At 41.3% G+C, this 26,835-nt stretch overlaps 1 protein-coding gene and 1 pseudogene across 10 annotated transcripts in view; one reads left to right on the top strand and one right to left on the bottom strand.

The window, feature by feature from the left end:
• The window catches only part of TNPO3 (transportin 3), a 106,081-nt gene that overhangs the window by 1,876 nt on the left and 77,370 nt on the right, over window positions 1-26,835 (top strand). The window contains exon 1 of one of the 10 annotated variants that reach the window (XM_055283955.2): window positions 13,591-13,745. The exons of 8 other annotated variants lie outside the window; for them this stretch is intronic. The gene's annotated coding sequence lies outside the window, so the exon portion shown is untranslated. Of the gene's footprint in view, window positions 1-13,590; window positions 13,746-26,122; window positions 26,445-26,835 lie in introns of those variants that run through there. One more of the 10 variants, XM_055283956.2, reaches the window with a different exon arrangement.
• LOC129484112 (ornithine decarboxylase-like) lies at window positions 24,496-26,137 on the bottom strand (annotated as a pseudogene).

Raw genomic sequence — 26,835 nt, 5'->3', positions numbered from 1 at the left:
CAGCTAATTTTTGTATTTTTTAGTAGAAACAGGGTTTCGCCATGTTGGGCAGGCTGGTCTCGAACTCCGACCTCAGGTGATCTGCCCGCCTCGGCCTCCCAAAGTGATGGGATTACAGGCGTGAGCCACCGCCCCCTGCTGCAACTTTGAATATTAAACTTAAAAAATTGGCGCCCAAGTCCTCGTCAGAAAATAAAGGAATATGACTCACTGTAGGCTACACAAGAAAATCATTCACATATGGTCTCATTTAGTGTTTCTGTGATCTCTGGAGAGTCAACAATTCTCTGATCTTTGTATAGTTTTCTAAAGTATAATTAGGAGAAATGCTACACTATACTAGAAAAGTAATCTCTTTCTAATTAAACCTGCTTGTTGTGTGTATTTTAAATCAATATTTGAGTGCTTACCATGTGCCAGCAACTATGCTGGGTGTTTGGATTTGGAAATGAACCAGACAAAAATCTCTGCTTACCACAGAAGGTAGTTGTGATTAAATGAGTTAATATTCTACGAAGAGCTTAGAAAAGTTCTTGGAACGTAGAGATTAAAATGTTAGCAATTGTTATTTAAATATTAGTCACTTTTCTCTCCTTACTTTCCAATACTCTATTACAACCTTACATCATCTTCACCATCACAGTTAATAGTAAGAGTCCAGACAGGAACAGATGGCACACTTGACAGGATAATTTGAGTTTATTTTATAAAGATACTATTATAAAGATTTAGGTATAGTAGTGGGACAAGAAATAGTTTGGTAACCTGTAGCTGAACGGTTAAAATCCCATAAAAGAGGGAATAGTTACTTGAAAAGTATGGAGTTGGCTGCCTTGAGAGGAATGGTGACTTTCAGCCGAGGGGACATAGCTAGTTTCAGGTGACCTTGAGAGAATGAAGCTGGAGGAATGAATATCCTGACCCTCTTCTCTTAATTTCTTGCTGGGATTCCCCACTGGCCAAACCCAACTGGAAGCCAGGGGACACAGTGACCTGTTGGTAAAGTCTATACAGGTCAGCCTATTGGAGCAGAAAACATGATAGAGGAGGGTGGAAAAGTGGATCTGGAAAATATCCAGCAGTCACACATCATGTTTAGGCAACTTCAGCATCTGGATTGACAGTTCAGCTAACACTTTGGCCTTTTGATTCCTTTACCTCTTCATTCTCTTTAGCCACCTGGTCACACAATCACACCCTGGATCTTGTCTTTACTAAAAAGCCACCACCCAGGATCGTTTTAGATCCTGGCGCAGTGGCTCACGCCTGTAATCCCAACACTTTGGGAGGCTGAGGCGGGCGGATTGCTTGAGGTCAGGAGTTTGAGACCAGCCTGGCCAACATGGTGAAAACCCGTTTCTACTAAAAATACAAAAATTAGCTGGGTGTGGTGGTGCACACCTGTTGTGTCAGCTACTTAGGAGGCTGAGGCAGGAGAATCTCTTGAACCCAGGAGGTGGAAGTTGCAGTGAGCCGAGATCGTGCCACTGCACTCCAGCCCGGGCAACAGAGTGTGACTCCTTTTCAAAAAAACAAAAAAGTTGCCAGCCAGGCCAGGCCCATTGGCTCACGCCTGTAATCCCAGCACTTTGAGAGGCTAAGGTGGAGGATCCCTTGAGCCCAGGAGTTCAAGACCAGCCTGGGCAACATAGCGAGACCTCATTTCTACAAAAAAATAGGAAAATTAGTTGGGTGTGGTGACATTCGCCTATAGTCCCAGCTACTCGGGAGGATCCCTTGAGCCCAGGAGTTCAAGACTAAGTGAGCTATGATTTCGCTACTGCACTCTAGCCTGGGAAACAGCAAGATTGTAAAAAAAAAAAAAAAAAAAAAAGTCACCACACCTCCAAATCACTGATTCAGACATTCTGCTGTGATCATAACCCACTGTTTTCCAATTTGCTGGCTCAAAAATCTCAAATAATGTCGCCTAGTTTTTTTTTGAAATCTTTATGTAGTTTTACTAATATTTAAGTTTTATTTTTAAAACAAAATTTTGTGGAACCTTTTTTTTCCTGTTGGTAATCAAATACCTCTTTTTTTTTTTTTTTTTTAACATTTTTGTTTGCTGGGTATCCACAATAAGTCACCCCCAAATCTCAGTACTGTAAATATCCTCGTTGTTCAGACTGGTGATTTGTTTTCTTTTTTGGCTGAAGGAAATATCTGTCCCAAGAGCCCTCCATTTCCCTGCTCCAGTCTGGCCTGGTTCGCTAGGTCTGTTGGATAAATATTGTCATGGGATTCCATAAACACTGTCCTAGGGAATTCCCTTTGCCTCTTTGTTGTGCTGGATCCACTGATTCTTGGATTCCATGATGTTTTCTTGGGTTTCTCTTCCATTTAATGGATCATCGAGAAGGGAGCCTTCATCCTTTCTCTCATTGCTTTTCTGTTGGTCTGTTTTTCTTGGGCTGTTTTTACCTTGAGTTCTCTAGTCAGCCTGGGGGTTATAAGCTAGACTGCCAGTGTTCTAAAGCCAGGTCAGGGAATGAAGCCAAGGGATGGATCTCACAACTAAGCATGTAGGTTTTAATTTAATCTCTTGTTTTCAGCATGACACTCCTGTCTTTAGCTGAGTCTGTTGTCTGAGAGTCCAGAGACCACCTACTTCAATCTTTCCACAGTAAACCTTGAGTCTTCTGTTATGGTGGGAGAGTAGTAGCCTGGTTGCTCAGAGTCAGAGAGGAAATTTAGGAGTCTACTGCTTCTTACACAGATTTTGACCCTTTTATTTATTTAAACTTTTTTCTTTTTTTGTTTTAAGGCTGCATTATTGGCATTCCCCCCACCCCACCCTTTTTTTTTTTTTTTTTTTTTGAGACAGAATCTCGCTATCCCCCAGGCTGGAGTGCAGTGGCGCCATCTCGGCTCACTGCAAGCTCTGCCTCCCAGGTTCACGCCATTCTCCTGCCTCAGCCTCCCGAGTAGCTGAGACTACAGGTGCCCACCACCACGCCCAGCTAATTTTTTGTATTTTTAAGTAGAGACAACGTTTCACCGTGTTAGCCAGGATGGTCTTGATCTCCTGACCTTGTGATCCGACCGCCTCGGCCTCCCAATGTGAGTGACCACGCCCAGCCCACCCCACCCTTTTTAAAAAAAGAAAAAAAAAAGAAAAGATGAGGTCTCGCTATATTGCCCAGGTTGAACCCAAAATCTTGGTCTCAGGCAATCCTCTCTCCTCAGTCTCCTGAGTAGCTGAAATTACAGGTGTACACCACCACACCCAGCTCCACTCCTTTATTTTTTGTTCCACCTGTGCATCTGCCTTCAGATGTACCTGTGCTTCCAATTCCCCAGTCTTCCTGGGTTTTGCAACATGAATAGGTTGTCCCTTGCCTTCCCCATTCTTATTGCATCCTCCCTCCCCACCCCCAGGCAAATATCAGCCTTTTCGGATCTGCTAAGACAGTTAACACTGTCCTTTAGCTTTCCAGTTTCCACAGTTCTATTGATATCTGTCACCTGTTTCCATTTTCTTTGTCTTTGTGTGTTTTTGCCTTTTTTAAAAAGGATCTTTACTCTGATTTTTATTGGATTTTTGGAAGGACCTGAGAGCAGACAGCTGTGTTCAGTCAGTTAGTTTAGTCATTTTAAACAGAAGTCCCTGCATTAGTTCTTGAGTTTTATCAAAACCTCAGTTCATTGACTGTTCCTTACTTTTTCTTTATTAGGTCTTCTTGTTTTTACTTCTCTCCTTATCAAATGTGGATTCCAAGATCTATCATTCTAGTCATTTTTATAAATATACCATCACCTTTTCCCTCTAATTTGGTCAAACTTCAGCATGGTTGTATGCAGCTGCTTCTCCTCTTGTCAGATCTAGGTGCTTTGCATCTCTCAATCTTCTGAAATCTCTGGGACCTTGATCTTTTGGTTTATCCTATGTCTTGTCTGCATCTTTAGACTCCTTTACTGAGTCTTTCCTATCAGCATCCAAATAGCTGAAATATTTCTCATAGTACACAAATATTTTGGGGTAGAGTGGATGCTGCCTTTGCCCGACTTTACTTTCTTCTCTGCTTTTACTCTTTCCCAACTCTTTCTTCAAATGCAGAAACTAACTCATCTTTTGAAAGCCCAACCTAAATTCTGCTTTCTCCTTCAAGGCTTACCTGCTTCTCTTCAGCCAAAAGTGATTTCAGCCCCCAGTGAATGCCTAGAGAACTTTATTTCATTGTGTTTGCCTTTTTATAAACCTTTTTGAAAATAAGTGTTTTGCCTCCCCTACTAGACTGGGATTCTTGTCACATTTGTTTATATAGTCCAATACCCATAGTTGAAGAAATAAACCATGGTTATTAAGATAAACAATCAAGATGCTTCACACACAGCTTCTTAAAAATGTTGATTGTCGGAAGTGCATATATGCAGATACTCAGTTGGATAACTCACATTTTTCTTTATCTGCAAGTTTTATTTTTGCTGTCACTCTTCACCATATACATGGTTAAAAATAAACAGTGTTCAGCTCCTTTAATGCTCTTCAGTCTTTCCAGTCTTTTTTTTCTTTTCTTTTTTTTTAAAAAAAACCTTTATGAGATGTATATGTTGCCCTCATTTTATACTTGCAAATATTCAGGTACAGAAAGGGAGAGGAACTTTTTGACTCAATAAGGCTCTCTTTATTTATTTATTTTTTGAGACAGCCTCACTGTTACCCAGGCCGGAGTGCAGTGGCAGCATCTTGGCTCACTGCAACCTCCGCCTCCTGGGTTCAAGCGATTCTCTTGCCTCAGCCTCCCAAATAGCTGGGACTACAGGCACGTGCCACCATGCCCGGCTAATTTTTCTATTTTTAGTAGAGATGGAGTTTCGCCATGTTGGCCAGGTTTGTCTCAAACTCCTGGCCTTAAGTGATCTGGCCGCCTTGGCCTCCCAAAGTGCTGGGATTACAGGTGTGAGCCACTGCACCCGGCTTATTTAGTTTTTTGAGACAGGGTCTCACTCTGTTGCCCAGGCTGTGGAGCGCAGGGGTGTGATTACTGCTCACTGCAGCCTTGCTCAGCTGAGCCTGGGTTCAGTTGATCTTCCCACCTCAGCCTCTTGGACAGCTGGGACTACAGGCATGCACCACCACACCTGGCTAATGTTTTGTATTTTTTGTAGAGTCAGGGTCTTGCCATGTTGCCCAGGCTGGTCTCGAGCCCCTGGGCTCAAGCACTTCTCTCACCTCAGACTCCCAAAGTGCTGGGATTACAGACATGAGTCACTGTGCCTGGCCAAGGCTCTCTTTAAGTGGTCACTAAGTGGCATTTGTAACCAAAAGTAATGTGTGTGGTGGTTTTTTTCTTTCCAGTAGATTTTGTCTGCTGGAACAAAAGCGTGTTTTAACTGTAGTAATAAGTATAGCGTTTTAACATGCATTTGAAATTGGTAAGGCATAGAATTTGTGTGGTTTGCTAAAAAACTACTTTCAAGAATATGTATTTGTGCAACTATTATCCTTATTCTTCCCTACCACCCCACCTAACTAATCCGAGAGTAATTTAGTATAGTTCTAATGACCTGGTGACAGTAGACGTGGTATAGAGGTATAATTCGAATATGCTTTAGCCTGTACTGTGAGTTAGCATCTTTTCTCTTTCTCTAATATTTGTATAAAACAGCCATTTTCTGAAGAATCTGTATTCATTGCTCTAAACTTTTTCCACCAAAATTCTTGGAGATGTACAGCCATGGTTATGTTTTATGTGATAGGTAGATATCACTGATAACTTCAGAGTGTTCTAAAAGACAAAGTATTTTGAGGCAGATCTTAAAGGAATCTTAGTAGCCTGTCCTGTATATTTAGTAGTTTCATTTGTCCACCCCTAGTAACCAAAATTAGTAGAAGTTGTAGAGAGCTATTGAAGGAAAGACCATCTCTTCATAGGGCCAATTACTTAAGCTACTCAGTTATAAGTTTTTAATTTAAGTTGTAAGTAGGAGATAACTTTTACAGAGACAACCTTTGGGTTAGATGTTACCTCAAAAGTTTTATAGTTCAGTCTGGAAACTGAAAAGCCATGCTTCAGCATGGGTGTATGCAGCTTTTTGATGAAAAGCATAAAAAGCATAAAGCAGATGAAGTAAAGTCATGCTTTGATAGACTAAGTTGACATTGTCATGTTTGGTTTATCACATGTCCATAGGAATTTTCTTCTTAGATATCATATCAGAAAGGTCTTGGGTTGATATGGTTTGGCTATGTCCCCACCCACATCTCACCTTGTTATAATATGCTCCCTCCCCCCACTTGTGTCAAGGTGGGGCCAGGTGGAGGTAACTGAATCACGATGGGGGGTTCCCTCATACTGTTCTTGTGGTAGTGAATAAGTCTCACAAGTTCTGATGGTTTTATAAATGGGAGTTCCCCTCCACAAGCTCTCTCTTGCCTGCCACCATGTAAGACGTCGCTTTGCTCTTCCTTCGTCTTCTGCCATGATTGTGAGGCCTCCCCAGCCATGTGAAACTGAGTCAGTTAAACCCCTTTCCTTTATAAATTACCCAGGCTTGGGTATGTCTTTATTAGCAGCGTGAGAACACATTAATACATGGGTCATGGAATATCGGCTTCAAACTTCTTTCCTAGTACTTTTCCTTTTTGGAATTTATTGATTCTTTAGCCTGGTTATAAAACCTAGGGTTTTTGGCTTTTCTCTGGTCGTTACTGATTTATCTTGAAAGTTTAGGCATTTTTTGTATGTGCTTATGCTCACACCTTCCAATCAAAACATGCTTTTGAAAGGAAAGCCTTCTAGAAAATAGAAAATGTTCCTATACAACTTCAGTAGATGAGTTCAGTCTAGGAATACTCTGTGCCTTGCACTGATAGAAACTGGGAATATGTAAATAATGAAAACCAAAGATCTTTCTCCCAGAGAGTGTACCAATGTAGCTGTGTCATCCAGTGTAGTAGCCACCAGTCCAGTGTGACTATTTAAACTTAAAATTAAGTAAAGTTAAAATCAGTTTCTTTTTTTTCTTTTTTCTTTTTTTTTTCTGAGACAGAGTCTTGCTCTGTAGCCCAGGCTGGAGTGTAGTGGTGCAATCTTGGCTCACTGCAACCTCCACCTCCCAGGTTCAAGCAATTCTGCCTCAGGCTCCCGAGTAACTGGGATTACAGGTGCATGCCACCATGCCCGGCTAATTTTTTGTATTGTTAGTGGAGGTGGGTTTCACTGTGTTAGCCAGAATGGTCTCAATCTCCTGATCTCAAGATCCACCCACCTCGGCCTCCCAAAGTGCCGGGATTACAGGCATGAGCCACTGTGCCCGGCCTAAAATCAGTTTCTTATTTGCACTTACCCACATTCCAAGTACTGTACAGTGCAAATATAGAACATTTCATGTCTTCGAAGTATTGGAGTCTATGTTTGTGATTTTGTGACAGTATTTCTGTTGCCATGGTAGTCTGTTATGTGATGGCATTTCTCCCTATTTTGATTAGTTTCTTGTCTTGCCATGCCTTGGGCCAAAGTTGATAGTTTGATTTAGGATGTAAAATTGTCAGGGTACTGCTATATTTTCTAATTACAATAGTTTTTCCAAAGCTTTTCAGATATTTCTTCAGCATTCTTTTACAGTGATTGCACTGATGTTTATGGAGGAAATGGAAAGTAGGTTTTATAGATTTTTTTTTGTGGTAAAACATTCAAAACGTAAATTTACCATTTTAACGTTTTTTTTCTTTTTTCTGAGACAGGGTCTTGTTCTGTTGCCCAGGCTGGAGTGCAGTGGTGCGATTATAGCTCACTGCAGCCTTAAACTCCCAGGCTCAAGCTATCTTGCCTCCTCAGCCTCCCAAGTAGTTGGGATTATAGGCATGAGCTACCGTGCCCAGTCATTTTAACCATTTTTAAGTGTACAGTTCAGTGGTATTACATACATTGACATTGTTGTGTAACCATCACCATCATCCATCTTCTAAACTTTTTCATCTTGTAAAACTAAATCTATGCCCACTAAACAAAATAGGTGCCCATTTGCTCCCCGCCCCAGTCCCTGGCAACCACCATTCTACTTTCTGTCTCTATGAATGTGACTATTGGTACCTCATGTAAGTGGAATCATACAGTATTTAGCCTTTTTGTGATGGGCTATTCTCACTTAGCATAATATCTTCAGGGTTCATCCATGTGCGTAGCATGTGTCAGAAATTCCTTCCTTTTTAAGGCTGAATAATACCCAGTTGTATGTATATACCACGTTTGGCTTATCCATTCATCCATCAATGGACACTTGCTTGCACCTTTGTGAATAATGCTGCTGTGAACATGGGTGTATAAATACTTGTGGGAGTACTTGCTTTCAATTCTTTTGGATATACAGTATAGCTAGAATTGGAATTGCTGGATCATATGGTAATTCTATCTTTATTTGTTTACTTATTTGGGGAACTGCCATACTGTTTCCCAGATTTTTAAGCTCTGTTAAACTTAAAAACAAATTTATTTCATAGGAAGTTGAGATTACTCAGACTACCTGTCCTGTATTTCCCTCATTTGTACCATGGTGCTGAAATATTACCAGAGATTATTTTTACGGCTGTACAGGTGAAGCCTCTAAGATAAACCTTATTTCTCTTTACTGGAAGTTAACAGTATTGCTACAGGGGATATTTTTGTAGTGTTTGGTATGTACATACTCTTAAAAGTACTAATTTAATTTTCCTCTTCTGGTAGACTATCCAAAATGAAATTAGAAAACAAGTATTTTTCCTTTTGGTGGGTTTTCTGTTAACAGAGTTTGCATAATGGTTTTTACTTATTTTTTCTCAACCCCACAGCACAATTCTTTTTTCTATTTTGTATTCATTGCTTCCTAGTTGTATTTTCTGTCTCAGTCATAGTGTAATATTTTAACAGTTATCTTCAAAGCAAGAGAATATATTTGGAACTAGACATGAAAACATAGATGTTTTGAGCAAGACTCCATCTCAAAACAAAAAAATTAAAAAAGGCCAGGCACGGTGGCTCACGCCTGTAATCCCAGCATTTTGGGAGGCCAAGGCAGGCAGATCACTTGAGGTCAGGGGTTCAAGAAAATATACATGCTTTTATATAAATAAGCATTCAGAGATTTAAATACCCCTTTAATGCGTTATTACAATACTTTAAGTTAGACATATTACATTTATATAAGTTTGAAAAATTTGAGTCTTAAGCACTGTTAACATATGCTTTGTATGTACAATAGAATTCTCATCTGGTTTATATGAGTTATAAAACTGAGCAGGTAGGCAGAAATAGAGACCAGTGTTGAAAGAAGATAAATTTTCTGTATTTTGGCTTTCAGGAAGCCCTTGCATGGGCTAACCATTTGTTTTCAAATGAAATGGTTTCAAGCTTGGCATTTTCTATTTTTAAAGGAAGACTGCCTAGTATAAATAAGGCTCACAGTGAAAAGATTATCGAGTAATGCTTGCCTTGGTCATTCCCAACTGAAGTTGGCTTTATCGATCTAAATTTATTTGTCTTTTTCAGGGCCATTCTTGAGATTAATACCGACATTCGTAGGTAATTGAGGATTATTATTTTGGAGAGGGATTCTTGTCATGAAAAAATTGGGGCAAGATATCTTAGTACTATCTTATGTGTGACCAACAACTACATAGTTCAGCCAAAATTCATTTGTCAGAGGTCATTATGATATAGGATTATTTAAAAATGCTTGTCTCAGAACTTCTGGGATTTCAGAAGAATCTGGGAAGACCACACTGTGCAGTGCTGTCATTGGCCTTATTGATTCCTTTCTTTTATTTTGATTCGATTTCAGTTTATTTTAGAGATAGGGTTTCACTCTGTCACCCAGTCTGGAGTGCAGTGGCAGGATCACAGCTCACTGTAACTAGGGCTTCAGTGATCCTCCCACCTCAGTCCCCTACCCCCACCCCCAGAAGCTGAGACCAAAGGTGCGCACTATCACATCCTGCTATTTTTTTTTTTTCCTGTGAAGACTGGGTCTTGCTATGTTGCCCAGGTTGGTGTAGCATTCCTGGTCTCAGGTGATCCTCCCACCTTGGCCTCCCAAAGTGCTGAGATGACAGGTTGTGAGTCATTGCACCTGGCCCTTCCTTTTATTTTTATTTATTTATTTATTTTTTTTGAGACAGAGTCTCGCTCTGTCGCCCAGGCTGGAGTGCAGTGGCGCAATCTCGGCTCACTGCAAGCTCCGCCTCCCGGGTTCACGCCATTCTCCTGCCTCAGCCTCTCCGAGTAGCTGGGACTACAGGCGCCTGCCACCACGCCCGGCTAATTTTTTTGTATTTTTAGTAGAGACAGGGTTTCACCGTGGTCTCGATCTCCTGACCTCGTGATCCGCCCGCCTTGGCCTCCCAAAGTGCTGGGATTACAAGCGTGAGCCACCGCGCCCGGCTGGCCCTTCCTTTTAAGTAATTGTTTTTAGCTACGAATATCTTTCCTCCTAAGGAAAATATTTGTTTTCATTTTGATTATATATTTAGCTCTTACGGAGATGGCTGTGAAAATGTAAGTTGACTGAACTTACCTCTATAAGGGAACTTTTTTGCTTCTAGAAAATGTATTTATGTATACCCAAGTGTATTTTGTGAATCTGGGAGCTTGCTAGGAGATTTATGATTACTTTCCTTTTACAATTTATTTTTTTTTTTTTGGAGGATGGGAGTTGCTTTATCACTGCTTTGGTGAAGATATTAGCTAAGTTTGATTTCATCTTGGTTTCTGTGTTTCAGGCCATCTTGCAAAAGAAGTTATATTGAAAAATATTTTTAGGTAGTGATGGTTATCTTATGTGCCCCTCAGTTTATTTTTTTCTTAATTAGTATCCTTTCAAACCATTTTTCTTCCCACTGTCCGAGAAAATTATCAGGAAGTAATTTGTTGTAACAAATCTAGCAATTTATCTCATTTTGTAAAATTCTCATAAAGGATTAGATAAAAGAACTTAAGGTAGTTGATGACTTAAAAAATTACTTTTTCTGTTTCAGGTAAATTAGACTTGTTCTTTCTTTACCCATCTCATGAAAATGATTTTTTCTTGATATGGGAAATTCTGACTTTTCTAGCTCTATACCACATGGTTGCAGGGCATAGATCTAAAATATTGTTTTGTTTGACTGATTTATAGTTTTCTTTTTTTTTTTTATGTCCAGACTTCTCTTTTATTATTATTTTTTTTGCACACAAAACAAACATTTTCTAAAAGTACATACAAAAAAAAAGATGCATATCAAACATATTAGGAAGGTTGCACATGGGAAGACGGGGAATAGAAATGGGGGTGGGAATTAAAGAAAATAAATGAGAGAGGGACTTTGTATAGATCAATGATAATAACTCAATCCTCTATTTGATAAAGAAAAAGAAGGAAGAGGAAGAAAAAGAAAGTGGGATAAAGGATCAGAAAGGGAGGAAAATAGAAAAAATTAGAGTATGACTCCAGGGTAGACCTGTTTTGTTGTTGCTTGGTTGGTTGGTTGGTTTGTCAGTTGTATTTTTCATATGTTTTGCCATGTTGGCCAGGCTGGTCTCGAACTCCTAGCCTCAAGTGATCAACCCGCCTCGGCCTCCCTGAGTACTGGGACTACAGGCGTGAGCCACCACGTCCAGCCCCCACATTGCTTCTGGCCTCTGTGGTAGACCTCCCAGACGGGACAGCCGGGCAGAGGCGCTCCCCACATCCCAGATGGGGCGGCCAGGCAGAGGTGCTGCTCACTTTCCAGACGGGGCGGCCGGGCAGAGACGCTCCTCACTTCCTAGACGGGGTGGCGGCCAGGCAGAGGGGCTCCTCACTTCCCAGACAGGGCGGCCGGGCAGAGGCGCTCCTCACATCCCAGACAATGGGTGGCCGGGCAGAGGCGCTCCTCACTTCCCAGACGGGGCGGCCAGGCAGAGGCGCTCCTCACTTCCCAGACGAGGCGGCCGGGCAGAGGTGCTCCTCACTTCCCAGACGGGGCGGCCGGGCAGAGGCGCTCCTCACTTCTTCCCAGAAGGGGCAGCCGAGCAGAGGCGCTCCTCACTTCCCAGACGATGGGTGGACGGGCAGAGGCGCTCCTCACTTCCCAGACGGGGCGGCCAGGCAGAGGCGCTCCTCACATCCCAGAAGGGGCAGCCGGGCAGAGGCGCTCATCACTTCCCAGACGCGGCCGCGCAGAGGCGCTCCTCACTTCCCAGACGGGGTGGCAGCCGGGCAGAGTCGCTCCTCACATCCCAGACGATGGGCGGCCGGGCAGAGGCGCTCCTCACATCCCACACGATGGGCGGCCAGGCAGAGACGTTCCTCACTTCCTAGCGAGACAACATAGCGAGCGCCTGTCTCTACAAAAAAAATTAAAAACCAGCCAGGCATGGTGTACTTGCAGCCCTAGCTACTCAGAAATCACTTCCTAGACGGGGTGGCGGCTGGGCAGAGGCGCCCCTCAGCTCCCAGATGGGGCGGCCGGGCAGAGGAGCTCCTCATAACCCAGACGATGGGCGGCCAGGCAGAGACGCTTCCCACCTCCCAGACGCGGCGGCGGCCGGGCAGAGGCTGCAATCCCAGCACCCTGAGAGGCCAAGGCAGGCGGCTGGGAGGCGGAGGCTGCAGCGAGCAAAGACCACGCCACCGCACTGCAGCCCGGGCAACACCGAGCACCGAGTGAGCGAGCCTCCGTCTGCAGTCCCAGCACCTCTAGAGGCCGAGGCGGGCAGACCACCGGAGGTCAGGAGCTGGAGACCAGCCTGGCCGACATGGCGAAACCGCGCCTCCAGCCAAAGGAGAAAAACCAGGGAGGGGTGGTGGCACGCGCCGGCAATCCCAGGCAGCCCGCAGGCCAGGGCAGGAGAATCACGGGAGCCAGACGCAGGGAGTCAGCAGCGAGCCGAGTGTACTGGAGCCTGGGCCACAGAGGGAAGAAAAGAAAAGAAAAGAAAGAAGGAGGGAAAGAAGGAAGTATAGTTTTCTTTTTAAGAGTCCTTTTTACTCTGTGTTCTGATGTAGTCTTCCTTCCCAGAACTTTCCCCAATATACTATAAATCTTTGCAAATCTTCGTTTAATAAATAATATCGTTCACTCACTGAAATGCTTAAAAAATGCAGCAACTTGACACTTATTGAATATTGAATTGAATAAGTCTTATTGAATTATCTGTATTTCCAGAACTTTATTTTCTATTTGCCAGAGCTCTTTGGTACTCAGTGAAGTATTTTAGGTAATTCTGCTTAATTTGAGGAGTTTTTGTGTAGGATTAACTAGCAGCTGTTATCTGCTTCTAATTCTTGGCAACTAATGAGTCCTTAGGTGCCTGTCTGGGTGTGTGCTTGCATTGTTGAGGGCCTGCTCAGTGATTTTAGTTGATTCGGCAGTTTTAGAAATGTTAGTGTAGAAGTGAGTCTTGGAGCAACAGTGCACCATTAAACAAGAAAGGGAGCAAGTACTTTAGGATCTGCTGTGAAGTATAATGAAGGGCTTAGAGCATGTTAGTGAAAGGACTGCTGGGCCATAGCCTGCCTCATATTCATCACATAGTCATGGAAATATCTTTTGAAAAGACTGATGTAAAGGCCTGTTCTGCTACTGCTTTGTGAAATGGAAGATTGGAATTAGATGCTTAAATGGAAAATGTTCTCTTGTTGCAGCCTCTTTGAAATGTGCTGCTAGTGGGAGCTGCAGCTTCCTCCTGCTGACTCTGAGCCCCAGGCTTCAGTTGAGATGGTCCTTTCAGAAATGTGGAGCTTAGTCCAAGCCTGGATTTCAGTGGGTAGCACCTGGCATCTGTGGCTAGAAAGTCCTATGAAGTGTAAGTGCTTTATTCTCTCTTTATAAAGAATCTCTTTTCCTTCCTTGATTCTCTTCCTTCCCTTCCTTTTTTCTGCTGTTTAGCAGAGGGGAAGAACAATGAGCAATGTACTGTAGTTTGTAGGGTATCAGGATTTGGTTGAATTTTCTTTATGACTCAGTAGCCAAAACAAGATTTCATTTTGTTTTCTTTTTTGAGACAGCATCTCACTCTATCACCCAGGCTGGAGGGCAGTGGTGTGATCGTAGCTCGCTGCTGCCTCCAGCTACTGGGCTCAACCAGTCCTCCTGCCTCAGCCTCCTGAGTAGCTAGGGCTACAAGTACACCATGCCTGGCTGGTTTTTAAATTTTTTTGTAGAGACAGGAGCTCGCTATGTTGTCTCCAGGCTGGTTTTGAACACCTGGCCTTAAGCAAGCCTCCTGCCTAGGCCTCTGAAAGCTCTGGGATTACAGGTGTGAGCCACCATGCCTGGCTGGATGTCAACAATTCTTAAACTTTCCTGGAATTCAAAATAAAGTGATAATTATGACCGTTAACATTTAGTATGGGCAATGTCATCATGGGTGATTTTTCACTGACGATGTACTTAGTAGTAGCCTTGATACCCAAGTTTGCCAAGTGATTCTTTAGGGTCACTCTCATATTTAGTTATTATTCTGAAAAAACTAATACAGTATTTGAAAGGAGAAGTACATTTGACCAGTGGGTAAGACAGTATCAAAGTAAATAACGGTGCTTGAATTTAGAAGATAGTGCCTTCCTTTTGCTTCTACTTGATACATTTGCATAAGAGTAAGTCAATGATTTTTCTAAGACTAATTTCCCATAGCATTGTCCTGAGAAATTCATATAGCTGCCATCCATAGTTTAGTTTAAAAAAAAAAACTCAAACTAGATAATAACATAATGAGCATTAAAAGGTGCAATTTTCAACTTGCAGAAAAATAATTTTTTTAACGAGAGATAATTTTCTTACATAAAGTGCACCATCTTAAGTGTATAACTCAATTTTTTCTTATATGTATATTTTAAGTAATCACAAATAACATCAAGGCATAGTATATTCTATTAACTCTAGCATATATCTGAATGCCTCTTCCCAGTAAATCATTCCCCTCCCATAACCACTATTCTGACTTACATCACCACAGATTTGTTTTGCTCGTTTTTTAAAAAATCGCTTTAGTGAAATATAGTTCACACAACTACATTTCACTCATTTAAAGTATACCGTTTAATGGTTTTTAATATAGAGATTTCTTTATCCATCAAGTTTTGGACATTTTTTTTTTTTTTTGAGATGGAGTCTCACCCTGTTGGCTAGGCTCGAGTGCAGTGGCACGACCTCGGCTCACTGCAACATCTGCCTCCCGAGTTCAAGTGATTCTCCTGCCTCAGCCTCCTGAGTAGCTGGGATTACAAGTGTGCACCACCACGCCCGGCTAATTTTTGTATTTTTAGTAGAGACGGGGTTTCACCGTGTTGGCCAGGCTGGTCTTGAACTCCTGACCTCAAGTGATCCACCTGCCTCGGCCTCCCAAAGTGTTGGGATTACAGGCGTGAGCCACCATGCCCAGCTGGACATTTTCATTATACCAAAAAGAGACCTGTACCCCTTGGCCTGCAACCTCCCACCTCATTCCTAGGCAACTACTAATCTACTTTCTGTCTCTAGAGTTTTGCCTATTCTGGATATTTCGTATAAATGGAATCATATAGTTCATGATTCTTTGTGACTGTCTTCTTTCAGTTAGTATGATGTTTTCAAGGTTCATCCATGTTATAGTATATATTATTACTTCACTCCTTTTTATGGCTGAGCAGTATTCCATTCAACATATATACCACATCTTATACATTCATTGGTCAGTGGACACTGGGACTGTTTCCACTTTTTGGCTATCGTTTGTGAATAGTGCTATAATGCATTCATGTACAAGTGCTGTTGAAATTTTTGGATTATATGATAACTCTTTTTTTTTTTTTTTTTTTTTTTTTTTTTTTTTTTTTTAAAGACAGAATCTTCCTCTGTCACCCAGGATGGAGTGCAGGGGTGTGATTTCTGCTCACTGCAACCTCTGCCTCTCCAGCTCAAGCAATCCTCCCGCCTTAGCCTCCTGAGTAGCTGGGACTACAGGTGCACACCACCATGCCCAGCTAATTTTTGTATTTTTTCTAGAGATGGGGTTTCACCATGTTGCCCAGGCTGGTTTCAAACTCTTGGGCTCAAGTGATCCTCCCGCCTTGGCCTCCCAAAGTGCTGGGTTTATAGGCGTGAGCCACTGTGCCTGGGTGATAACACTCTATTTTTAACCTTTCAAGGAATGGCATCCTGTTTTCAAAATGGCTGTACCATTTTACACTCCTACCAGCAGTGTATAAGGGTTCCTGTTTTTCTACATATTCACTAATACTTGTTGTTGTCTGTCTTATTGATTATAGCCATCCTGGTGGGTATGAAGTGATATCTCATTGTGGTTTTGATTTGCATTTCCTGATCGCTAATCATGTTGAGCATCTTTTCATATGCTTTTTGACCATTCATGTATCTTTGGAGAAATGTCTATTCAAGTTCTTTGTCCATTTTTTAAAAAACTTTTAGGTTCAGGGATACACATGCAGGTCTGTTGTATAGGTAAACCTGTGTCATAGGGGTTTGTTGTACAGATTATTTTGTCACCCAGGTGTTAAGCCCAGGACCCATTAATTATTTTTTCCGATCCTCTCCCTCCTCTCAACCTCTTACCTCCAGTTAGTCCCAGTGTCTGTTGTTCTTCTTTGTGTTCATGTGTTCTCATCATTTAACTCCCACTTATAAATGAGAACATGCGGTATTTGGTTTTCTGATCCCGTGTTAGTTTGCTAAGGATAATGGCCTCCAGCTCCATCCATGTTCCTGCAGAGGACATGATTTCATTCTTTTTTATGGCTGCATAGTATTCCATGGTGCATATCTACCAATTTTCTTTATCCAGTCCACTGTTGTTGGGCATTTAAGTTGATTCCATGTCGTTGCTATTGTGAATAGTGCTGCACTGAACATTTGCATGCATGTGTCTTTATGATAGAACAATTTATATTCCTTTGGGTATACACCCAGTAATGGGATTGCTGGGTCGAATGGTAGTTCTGTTTTTAGCTCTTCAAGGAATCGCCACATTGCTTTCCACAATGGTTGAACTAGTTTACACTCCCACCAACAGTGTGTAAGCATTTCTGTTTCTCTGCAACCTCATCGCCACATTGCTTTCCACAATGGTTGAACTAGTTTACACTCCCACCAACAGTGTGTAAGCATTTCTGTTTCTCTGCAACCTCACCAGCATCTGTTATTTTTTGCTTTGTCCATTTTTAAATTGGGTTCTTGGTGTTGAATGCTTTCATTTTAGAAATATGGTTTCATTGGCTTTAGAATTCTTTCCTTTTTTTCTTCCCATTTTTTAGATCTATCTCTCCATGTCTTCTGGCATCCTCATTCTTGACAAGAAGTCTGCTCTAGCTTTTTACTTTTGTTCCTCTGTATTTAATGTGTCCTTTCTCTCTGCTTCCCTTCAGTATTTCTCTTTATCTCTGGTTTTCAGGAGTTTGAGTGTGATATATTTAGAATTGTTCGCTTATTTGGGGGAGTAACATTCTCTGTTGCCCTGGTCTACCCTAGTCTTTAGCATTTCCGTTGTCTGCCATTCTCACTGGTAGGGCAGCCTCAGTGATCCTGGTTTTTCTTGTGGCATTCATTCTTTGCCTTGCATCTGGCAGGTATTGTGCAAAATAGTTTTTTTTTCCTTCTCTCAGTGGTAGGAGACCTCTCATGGTGTTGGTGGTATTATAGGCTCAAGACTGTTTTATGCCTATCCCCTAGGGGTAGAGGTTTTTCTTTTACTCTTAGTGCAACTGTGGTGAGTCTTAACCTGTACTTTGAGGGGTGACATGCTTTGCTGCCCCTTCCCATAGCCTAAGGCTTTTGTTCAGGGAAGGGTTCAGTCAGATTTTTGTGCTTTTTCGCAACAGAGGCTCTTCCCCTCCTCTAGGACTGCACCACCAAAGGAGGTGGTCTTCTGCCCTACCCCCAGTCTTTCTCTTGAGTATCTGGTCTGCAAAGGTGATCTGCTGGGTGACTGTGAGTTCCCCTTGTGTCTGTGAGTCCCAGGGGTTCTATATGCTCATGCTAGCCCACATGCAGTCTTTCTCAATTTGTTAGAAGTGTTAGCTGAATTTTTATGAGCTGGTTGCCAGGTGCCCTGAATTTCTTCCTCTGTCCTGTCGTAGATGAGCCAGTGCTTGCCTTCATTTTCCTTGTTAGAGGTCTGTCCTTAGATTTCGGTTGACTTGGTTGCCCTAAGACCTCAGCTTTCTGATGCATTTAAGCAAGGTTATTTTGTAGTTTATTTGCTTTTGTGTATTGTTAACTTACAGAAAGCAGTATTGTTTCTGTCATTATATATCTTAGGTGGATGTGGAACTCTTCTGAGGCATTTTTATTCTTCATATATTTTAAATCCCACAAGATATTATTGCTTTATATAATCAGTGTTAATTGGATTCACCCATATACTTAACTGCTTTTCCATTGTTCTTCATTCATTCCTGATTTCCCTTTTCTCTTTTCCTGCTAGGATTTCAATTATATGTGTCTTAGCCTTTTTCACTGTGTCCCACATGTCGCTTGCATTCTTCTCATTGTTTACCTTCTACCCTGTTTTTGACTTTGTGCTTCAGTCTTTTTGTTTTTTATCGACCTGTTATCAGGCATAGTAATATATAATTCTTCAGTTGTCTGATTTGCTGTTTGGCCCTTTCTAATGGTTCTTAATTTCAGTTACCGTATATTTTTACTTCTAGAATTTCCTTTTAATTCTTTTTTATATATTCCATTTATTAATGGAAATTCTCCAGTTTTGTCTTCTAAGTCTTTGCATATATTAATCAGCTATTCATTTTTTTCCAACTCTTTATTTCTTTTAACCTTTTAGAAATACATCTTATAATGCCCTACTCCTTAAACTTTTCCACTTGTATCTTGTAAGAACAAGGACATTTTTCTAAAATAAACTAAAACTGTTGTCACTCTCAAGAAATTTGACATTGATATGATGGTATTGTCAGTCTGTATTCAAATTTTCCTAATTGCTCTAGTTATAGATTTCAAGCTTTCTAAAATTTTATTTTCTCTAATCTAGGATCCTTCAAGGGTAATGCTTTTCTTTTGGTTGTTATGTCTCTAGTTACCTGGGTATTTTTTTTCTTTCATGATGATGATATTAAAAAACAAATCCAAGACAGGTGCGGTGGTGCACACCTGTAGCCCCAGCTACACAGGAGGCTGAGGTGGGAGGGTTGCTTGAGCCCAGGAGGCCAGACTGGGCAACCATGTCAAGACCCTGTCCCTTTAAAACATATACACATGGCTGGGTGCGGTGGCTAACACCTGTAATCCCAGCACTTTGGGAGGCCGAGACGGGTGGATCATGAGGTCAGGAGTTCAAGACCAGCCTGGCCAATATGGTGAAACCCCCATCTCTATTAAAAATACAAAAATTAGCTGGGTGTGGTGGCAGGCGCCTGGAGTCCCAGCTACTCAGGAGGCTGAGGCAGGAGAATCGCTTGAATCCGGGAGGCGGTGGTTGCAGTGAGCCGAGATCATACCACTGCATTCCAGCCTGGGTGACAGAGCGAGATTCCATCTCAAAAAAAAAAAAAAGAAAAAACACACATACCCCACACAAATCCAGGGTGGGCCATTTTGTCTTAGTTTTTAGTATGCCTCACTATTTAGATTTGTCTGGTTCTTTTCTCATGATTGCATTTAGGTCAAACATTTTTTGGAAGAATACTGCATAGACGATAATTTGTCATTTTTACTGAATCACATCAGGAGTCAATCTATTCGTGATGTTTTATTACTTTGGTTAAGACATCAGTTATTTTAGTCTCTGATAATTCATTATCTAGATAATGGTTACTTTGTATTGTCTGTTTCTTTCTAGTTGTTGTCACTTGGTTTTGCTATTTTTCCCCCCAGACGTGGTCTCGCTCTGTCACCTAGGCTGGAGTGCAGTGGTGTGATCAAGGCTCACTGCGGCCTTGACTTCCTGGGCTCAAATAAGTGGACCTCCCACCACAGCCTCCGAAGTAGCTGGTATTACAAGCATGTACCACCACATCTGGCTAATTTCTTTTTTTCTTTCTTTTTTGTGTAGAGACGAGGTCTCACTTTGTTGCCCAGGTTGGTCTTGAGCTCCTGGCTTCATGCTAGGATTATAGGTGTGAGCCAATGTTTGCTTTTGTTTGATAGATGCTTGATATGTTGTTTAAGAAAAGTTGAAGAGATAAATGATGTTTCCTTCCTGAGATTATTTTCTTTTGCTTCTGGCAGGTCTTTTTTTTTTTTTTTTTGGAGATGAAGTTTCGCTGTGTTGCCCAGGCTGGAGTGCAGTGGTGCGATCTCTGCTCACTGCAGGCTCCGCCTCCCAGGTTCATGCCATTCTCCTGCCTCAGCCTCCTGAGTAGCTGGGACTACAGGTGCCCACCACCATGCCCAGCTAATTTTTTTTTTGTATTTTTAGTAGAGACGGGGTTTCACCGTGTTAGCCAGGATAGTCTCAATCTCCTGACCTTGTGATCCGCCCGCCTCAGCCTCCCAAAGTGCTGGGATTACAGGCGTGAGCCACCGAGCCCAGCCTGGCAGGTCTTTATGACAGGGACAGATCTCTTTGAAATTCAAAAAGGAATTGAGCAGATTCTAAGCTGTGTTTCAACCTTTTTTTGTTTTGTTTTGTTTTCCAAGACAGGGTCTTGCTCTGTCATCCAGGCTGGAATGCAGTGGCGTGATCATGGCTCACCGCAACCTCTGCATCCTGGGCTCAAGCAATACTCCCACCTCAGTGTTCCTGCCCACACCCCCCAGTAGCTGGGACTACAGACGTGCCATCATGCCCAGCTAATTTCACCTTGTTGCCCAGACTGGTCCTGAACTCCTAGGGCTCAAGCAGTCTTCCTGCCTCAGTCTCCCAAAGTGTTGGGATTACAGGCATGAGCCCCTGTGCCTGGCCTACTTTCTGTTTTTATGAGTCTTGCTACTTTAGATACCTTATATAAATTAGAATCATTCAGTATTTATCTTTTAGTGATAAGTGTATTTTCACTTAGTATAATGTCCTTGAGGTTCATCTATGTTGTAATGTGTGTCAGAATTTCCTTCCTTTTGAAGGCTTAGTAACATTCCACTGCATATATACACATTTTGTTTATCCATTTATCCATAGATGGGCATTTAGGTTGCTTCTATCTCTTGTTTATTGTGAATAATGCTGCAGTTGGCTGCAGTTGAACATGGGTGTGCAAATATCTGTTTGAGATCTTTTTTTTTTTTTTTCTTTGAGTTTAGCTCTGTTGCCCAGGCTGGAGTGCAGTGGCATGATCTTGGTTCACTGCAACCTCTGCCTCCCAAGTTCAAGTGATTCTCATGCCTCAGCCTCCCAAGTAGCTGGGATTACAGTTGTGCACCACCATATCCAGCTAATTTTTGTATTTTTGATAGAGATGGGAATTTTGCCATGTTGGCCAGGCTGGTCTCGAACTCCGGGCCTCAAGTGATCACCCGCTTCCTAAAGTGCTGGGATTACAGGTGTGAGCCACTGTGCCCGGCCCTGCTTGAGATTTTATATTCAGTTCTTTTAGATATATAGCCAGAACTGGGATTTTTTGGAACATATGATAGTTCTATTTTTAATTTTTTGAGAAGCCTCCATCCCCTTTTCCATAGTAGCTACACCATTTACATTCCCACCAGTGATGCAAAGGGTTCCAATTTCTCCACATCCTTATTAACACATATTATTTTCTGAGGTTTTTTTGCTTCGTTTTTTTGGAGAGTGGTCATTCTATTGGGTGTGAGGTAATATTTTGTTGTGGCTTTGATTTGCCTTTCCCTATGGTTGGTGATGTTGAGCATCTTTTCATATGCCTGTTAACCATTTGTATATCTTCTTTGGAGAAATATTTATTCCAGAAATGTCATCCAAGAAATCATTGTCAATTGCAATGATTATGAAGCTTTTCCCCTAGGCTTTCTTCTAAGAGTTTTATAGTTTCAGGTCTTACGTTTAGGTCTTTAGTCCTTTTTGAGTTAACTTTTATATGTGATCTAAGGACTAACTTTGTTCTTTTTCATGTGAATATTCAGTTTTCCTATTACCATTGTGTAGTCTTGGCACCCTTGACAAAGATCATTTGAATCCTTTACAGGAGGGTTTCTTTCTGGGTCTATTCCATTATATTGGTCTGTGTGTCTGTCTTTATGCTAGTACCATACTGTTTTGACTACTATGGCTTTGTAATAAGTGTTGAAATTAGAAGTATGAGACCTCCAATATTATTCTTTTTTAAGATTGTTTTGCCTATTTGGGGCCTCTTGAGATTCCATATGAAGGAAACAATTCCATTTTCTTAAGAAAATGTCATTGAGATTTTGGTGAAGGTTACATTGAATCTGTAGATTACGTTGGGTAGTACTGAAATCTTAACAATATCAGGTCTTCCAGTCCATGAACATGAGATGTCTTTCATTTATTGGTGTCATCTTTAATTTCTTTCAGCAATGTTTTGTAATTTTCAGTATACAAGTCTTTTGTCTCCTTGGTTAAGCTTATTCCTGAGTATTTTATTCTTTTTTATTCTATTGTAAATGGAATTGTTTCTTTTCAGATTTTTCATTGTTAGTATGTAGAAGCAACTAATTTTAATCTGTAAATTTTGTGACCTGCAACTTTGCCAAATTCATTTATTAAGTCTAACAGTCTTCTTATGGAATCTTTTGGGTTTTCTACATGTAAGATCATGTAGAATGATCTTACATTATATGTGACCAGAGATTATTTTACATCTTCCTTTCAATTTAGGTGCCCTTTGTTTTTCTTACCTAATTGCTCTGGCTAGAACTTCGAACACTATGTTGAATAGAAGTGGCAACAGTAGACATCCTAGTCTTTTTCCTGATCTTAGAGTTTTGAAGAGCTTTTTGTCTTCACTGTTGTGTGATGTTAGCTGTTGGTTTTTGCATATATGGCCTTTATTATGTTGAAGTTGTTTCCTTCCTGGTTTGTTGAGTGTCTTTATCATGAAAGGGTGTCAGAGTCTGTTAGATGCTTTTTTTTGCATAGATTGAGATGACCATGTCTTTTCCTTCTTCATTCTGTTAATGTGGTAGATTACATTTATTTTCATATGTTGAGCCACCCTTGTATTCCAGATATAAATCCCACTTGATGATGATGTATAATCCCTTCAATATGCTGTTGAAAAGCCAGGCATGATGGCTCATGCCTGTAATCTGACCTATTTGGGAGGCTGAGGCAGGAGGATTGCTTAAGGCCAGGAGCTCGAAACCCATCTGGGCAACATAGCAACACCCCATCTCTAAATTTAAAATTTTGAAAATAAAAATTTAAAAAGTGAGAAAAAAATATGCTATTGAATTCCATTTGTTAGTATTTTATTGAAGGTTTTTGCATTACTATTCATAAGGGATGTTATTAGTCTGTAATTTTCTTGTTTCTTCATCTAGCTTTGGTATCAGAATAATGCTGGTCTCATAGAATGAGTAGGAAGTGTTCTTTCCTCTTCAGTTTTTGGAAAGAGTTTGAAAAGGATTAATGTTATTTCTTCACATGTTTTGTAGAATTCACCAGTAAAGCCATTTGGTCCTGGGCTTTTCTTCTTTGGGAAATTTTTCATTACTGATTTAATCTCTTTACAAGTTATAGGTCTATTCAGATTTTCTATTTCTTCATGATTTAGTCTTGGTAGGTTATTTTTCTAGGAATTTGTTTATTTCATGTAAGTTATTCAATATGTTCACTTGCAGTTGTTCATAATACTTTTTATAACCCTTTTTATTTCTGTAAAATTGGTAGTAATATCCTGACTTTTATTTCTGATTAGTTATTTAAATCCTCTTCTTTCTTTCTTTCTTTCTTTTTTCTTTTTTTTGACATAGAACCTCACTCTGTCGCCGAGGCTGGAGTGCTGTGGCATGATCTCGGCTCACTGCAACCTCTGCCTCCCAGGTTCAAGCGATTCTCATGCCTTAGCCTCCCAAGTAGCTGGGACTACAGGCAGCTGCCATCAGGCCTGGCTAGTTTTTTTTTTTTTTTTTTTTTTTTTGTATTTTTAGTAGAGACAGGGTTTCACCATGTTGGCCAGGCTGGTCTTGAACTCCTGACTTCAAGTGATCTGCCTGCCTTGGCCTCCCAAAGTGCTGAGATTAACAGGCATGAGCCACTGCGCCCAGCTCTGTCTTATTTCTTAATCTAGCTTAAGCTTTGTCAATTTTGTTGTTGTTAATTTTGAAATACTTTACTTTAAAAACAGGTCACAACACTAAGCTTTTGGCCCATTCTGCCGTTGTACAAGGTACAGATGCTTGCTCAGCAGCCAAGGGGCACTCTTGAGTAGCATATCTGAAAAGTGAATAAAAATCCATATTAAATATTTAAATAGTTTCCATAGGAACATATATAATGTGTGACCTATATCCTAGTCTTCCATATTGCCACATCCATATGAACCCAACTCTTAAGAAAAGTGAATAAAAATCCATATAAAACAAATATTTAAATAGTTTCCATAGTAACACAAATAATGTGTGACCCATGTCCTAGTCTTCCATATTGCCACGTCCATGCGAACCCAACTCTTATGAAATCCGTTAATTCAAGCTGGACTCATGGTCAACAACTACAAGAGTGATATCTACATATTAATACTAGCGGAAGCACAAGTTGCTGATTGATGTTGCATTCTATTTTCCCAAGCACAAGACACAGGCAGGGTGCTAATGTCCTGTTCCTCTACTTGGGGTGGAAGATCGTGGTTCTAGATACACTGCATGAGTTTCGATGCAGGTCCTGACATCACATGTAGATTGTTGGCCTCTGGAATCCATTAAAAGTAGAAGTAGCAGCAATAGTGTCAGCGCCCATGTTTTTAAAGAGCATCCAATTACCTACATATATTTTGGGCAGATCACAGTGCTCAACAATCTGATCAAGGCCATCACATGTTCGTCCCATATACTAGATGATAATACTTCTCACTGATGTAGGTCTCTTTTGCAGCAGGGGCTTTACATGTGCATGATAATAAAGGATTGATTAAATGATCCATATACTTCATCATTCATGTAATACATAAAGGTCTGTTCACTTGACTCATCTTCCTCTTCAGAGCCTGTCTGTTCTTTTTTTTTTTCTTTCTTTCTTTTTGAGATGGAGTCTCGCTCTGTCACCCAGGCTGGAGTGCAGTGGTGTGATCTCGGCTCACTGCAAGCTCTGCCTCCTGGGTTCACGCCATTCTCCTGCCTCAGCCTCCTGAGTAGCTGGGACTACAGGCACCCGCCACTGTGCCTGGCTAATTTTTTGTATTTTTTTTTTAGTAGAGATGGGGTTTCACTGTGTTAGCCAGGATGGTCTTGATCTCCTGACCTCATGAACTGCCTGCCTCAGCCTCCCAAAGTCCTGGGATTACAGGCATGAGCCACCGTGACGGCCCTGTCTGTTCTTTTAATATGTTTTTTTTGGCAGTGAAAGCTGATGCCACATGAAATATCTGCCTGGCTCAGCTGTGACTCTCACTCTAGAGTCTGGTGGAAAATACTTGTCCGATGCTGGGTTGATTACACTGGTAATACTTCAAATTTAAGCCTCACATCCTCAGATCCAGGAAAGCAACTGCCAGTATTAAGCAGTTACATTCTGAAATCAAACTCAACTCCTGTGTCAAAGACACAGTGGACATTGGAGGCTGCCTGCATGAAGGTCTCAGGATTGGTACAGCTACTTCCTACATGGAAGCTGACACCAGTGACATCAATATTTGGCTCTTTTGCCCATTCCAAAAGAAGCCTGCTGGCTTTGAGCATGGCACCAGATTTAACACTGACGTGACGGGCTGCTTTGGAATTATCATTTGCAATCTTAAAAACCAACTCTGCTTTGAGTGTGTTCTGGCAACTGACATCAACTTGACCTCATTACCGAAAATCATCATCTGGACTCCATTATTGGCAGTGCACTTAATTTGAGACATTTGTTTACAAGAATTTGCACAGATAAACCTCTCTGGGGGCATCCCCAGAATCTGCACCAATTGTATTTCAGCCTTGCTAGCACAGTCAAATCCTGTCCCGATGGCAGCAAGAGTCTTCATGATGGCTCTGCTGTCATTATATTTGACTGCATAAAAGGGGGTGACATGAGGAAGAGCTTTTAACCATCTTAGATGTGTCTTTAGAATGTCTCTAAGGTCCATGACGTAGAAGGCATCCTAATCATCATCAGAAGAAAATTCATTAATTTTTTGGTCCAGAATGTCCTTGGCAGTAAAACCTTCATCAAGGAAGCAAGTGGCAGTGAAACTCTTCATTATTAAACTTTTCATGGTTTCTTGATGTTCCTCTGAAACACAACAAAATGGAAAACTAAGAGATGGAATTGGAAGAAATATTTCCAGCTTCTCACAAAGACAGTTCTCCAGGAATTCCAAATCCTGCCTCTTGTGCCCTCAGAGCAGCAGTGGAAACATTCTCAGAGCACCTGGGTACCACGGAGAGTGAAGATGCTACTGTCTGAGCCAGAGCTACAGGACCTCTCTGCTGTGCCTGTCAGTGCCTTGCTTCTGCCCGCCAGAGATGCTGGCCCAAGGTAGTGCTGGAGCTGTTGGCAGAGGGGCGGCCAGTGACTGTGGCTGCTGGGACTGACCTTGTTGATCTTTTTGTAGCATTCTCTTGATTTTCCTATCCTCTATTTTGTTAATCTTTGCCCTAAATCTTTATTATTTCCTTCTTTTTGCTAGCTTTGGATTTAGTTTGTTCTTTTTCTGGCTTCTTAAGGTGTAAAATTAGGTTGTTGATTTGAGACCTTTTTTCTTTTTTAATGTAAGCATATATACAGTTACACATTTTATTCCTCTTAGCACAGTTTTTGCTGCATCCCGTAAGTTTTGGTATGTTGTGTTCTTATACTAGTTCAGTTTAGTTCAGTTTTATACTAGATTTTATACTAGTTCAGTTTAATATGCAACATTGGGGTTTTT

This window comes from Symphalangus syndactylus, chromosome 6, assembly GCF_028878055.3.
Source record: "Symphalangus syndactylus isolate Jambi chromosome 6, NHGRI_mSymSyn1-v2.1_pri, whole genome shotgun sequence".
Classification (NCBI taxonomy): domain Eukaryota; kingdom Metazoa; phylum Chordata; class Mammalia; order Primates; family Hylobatidae; genus Symphalangus; species Symphalangus syndactylus.
This window is presented reverse-complemented; position numbering and strand designations above follow the sequence as displayed.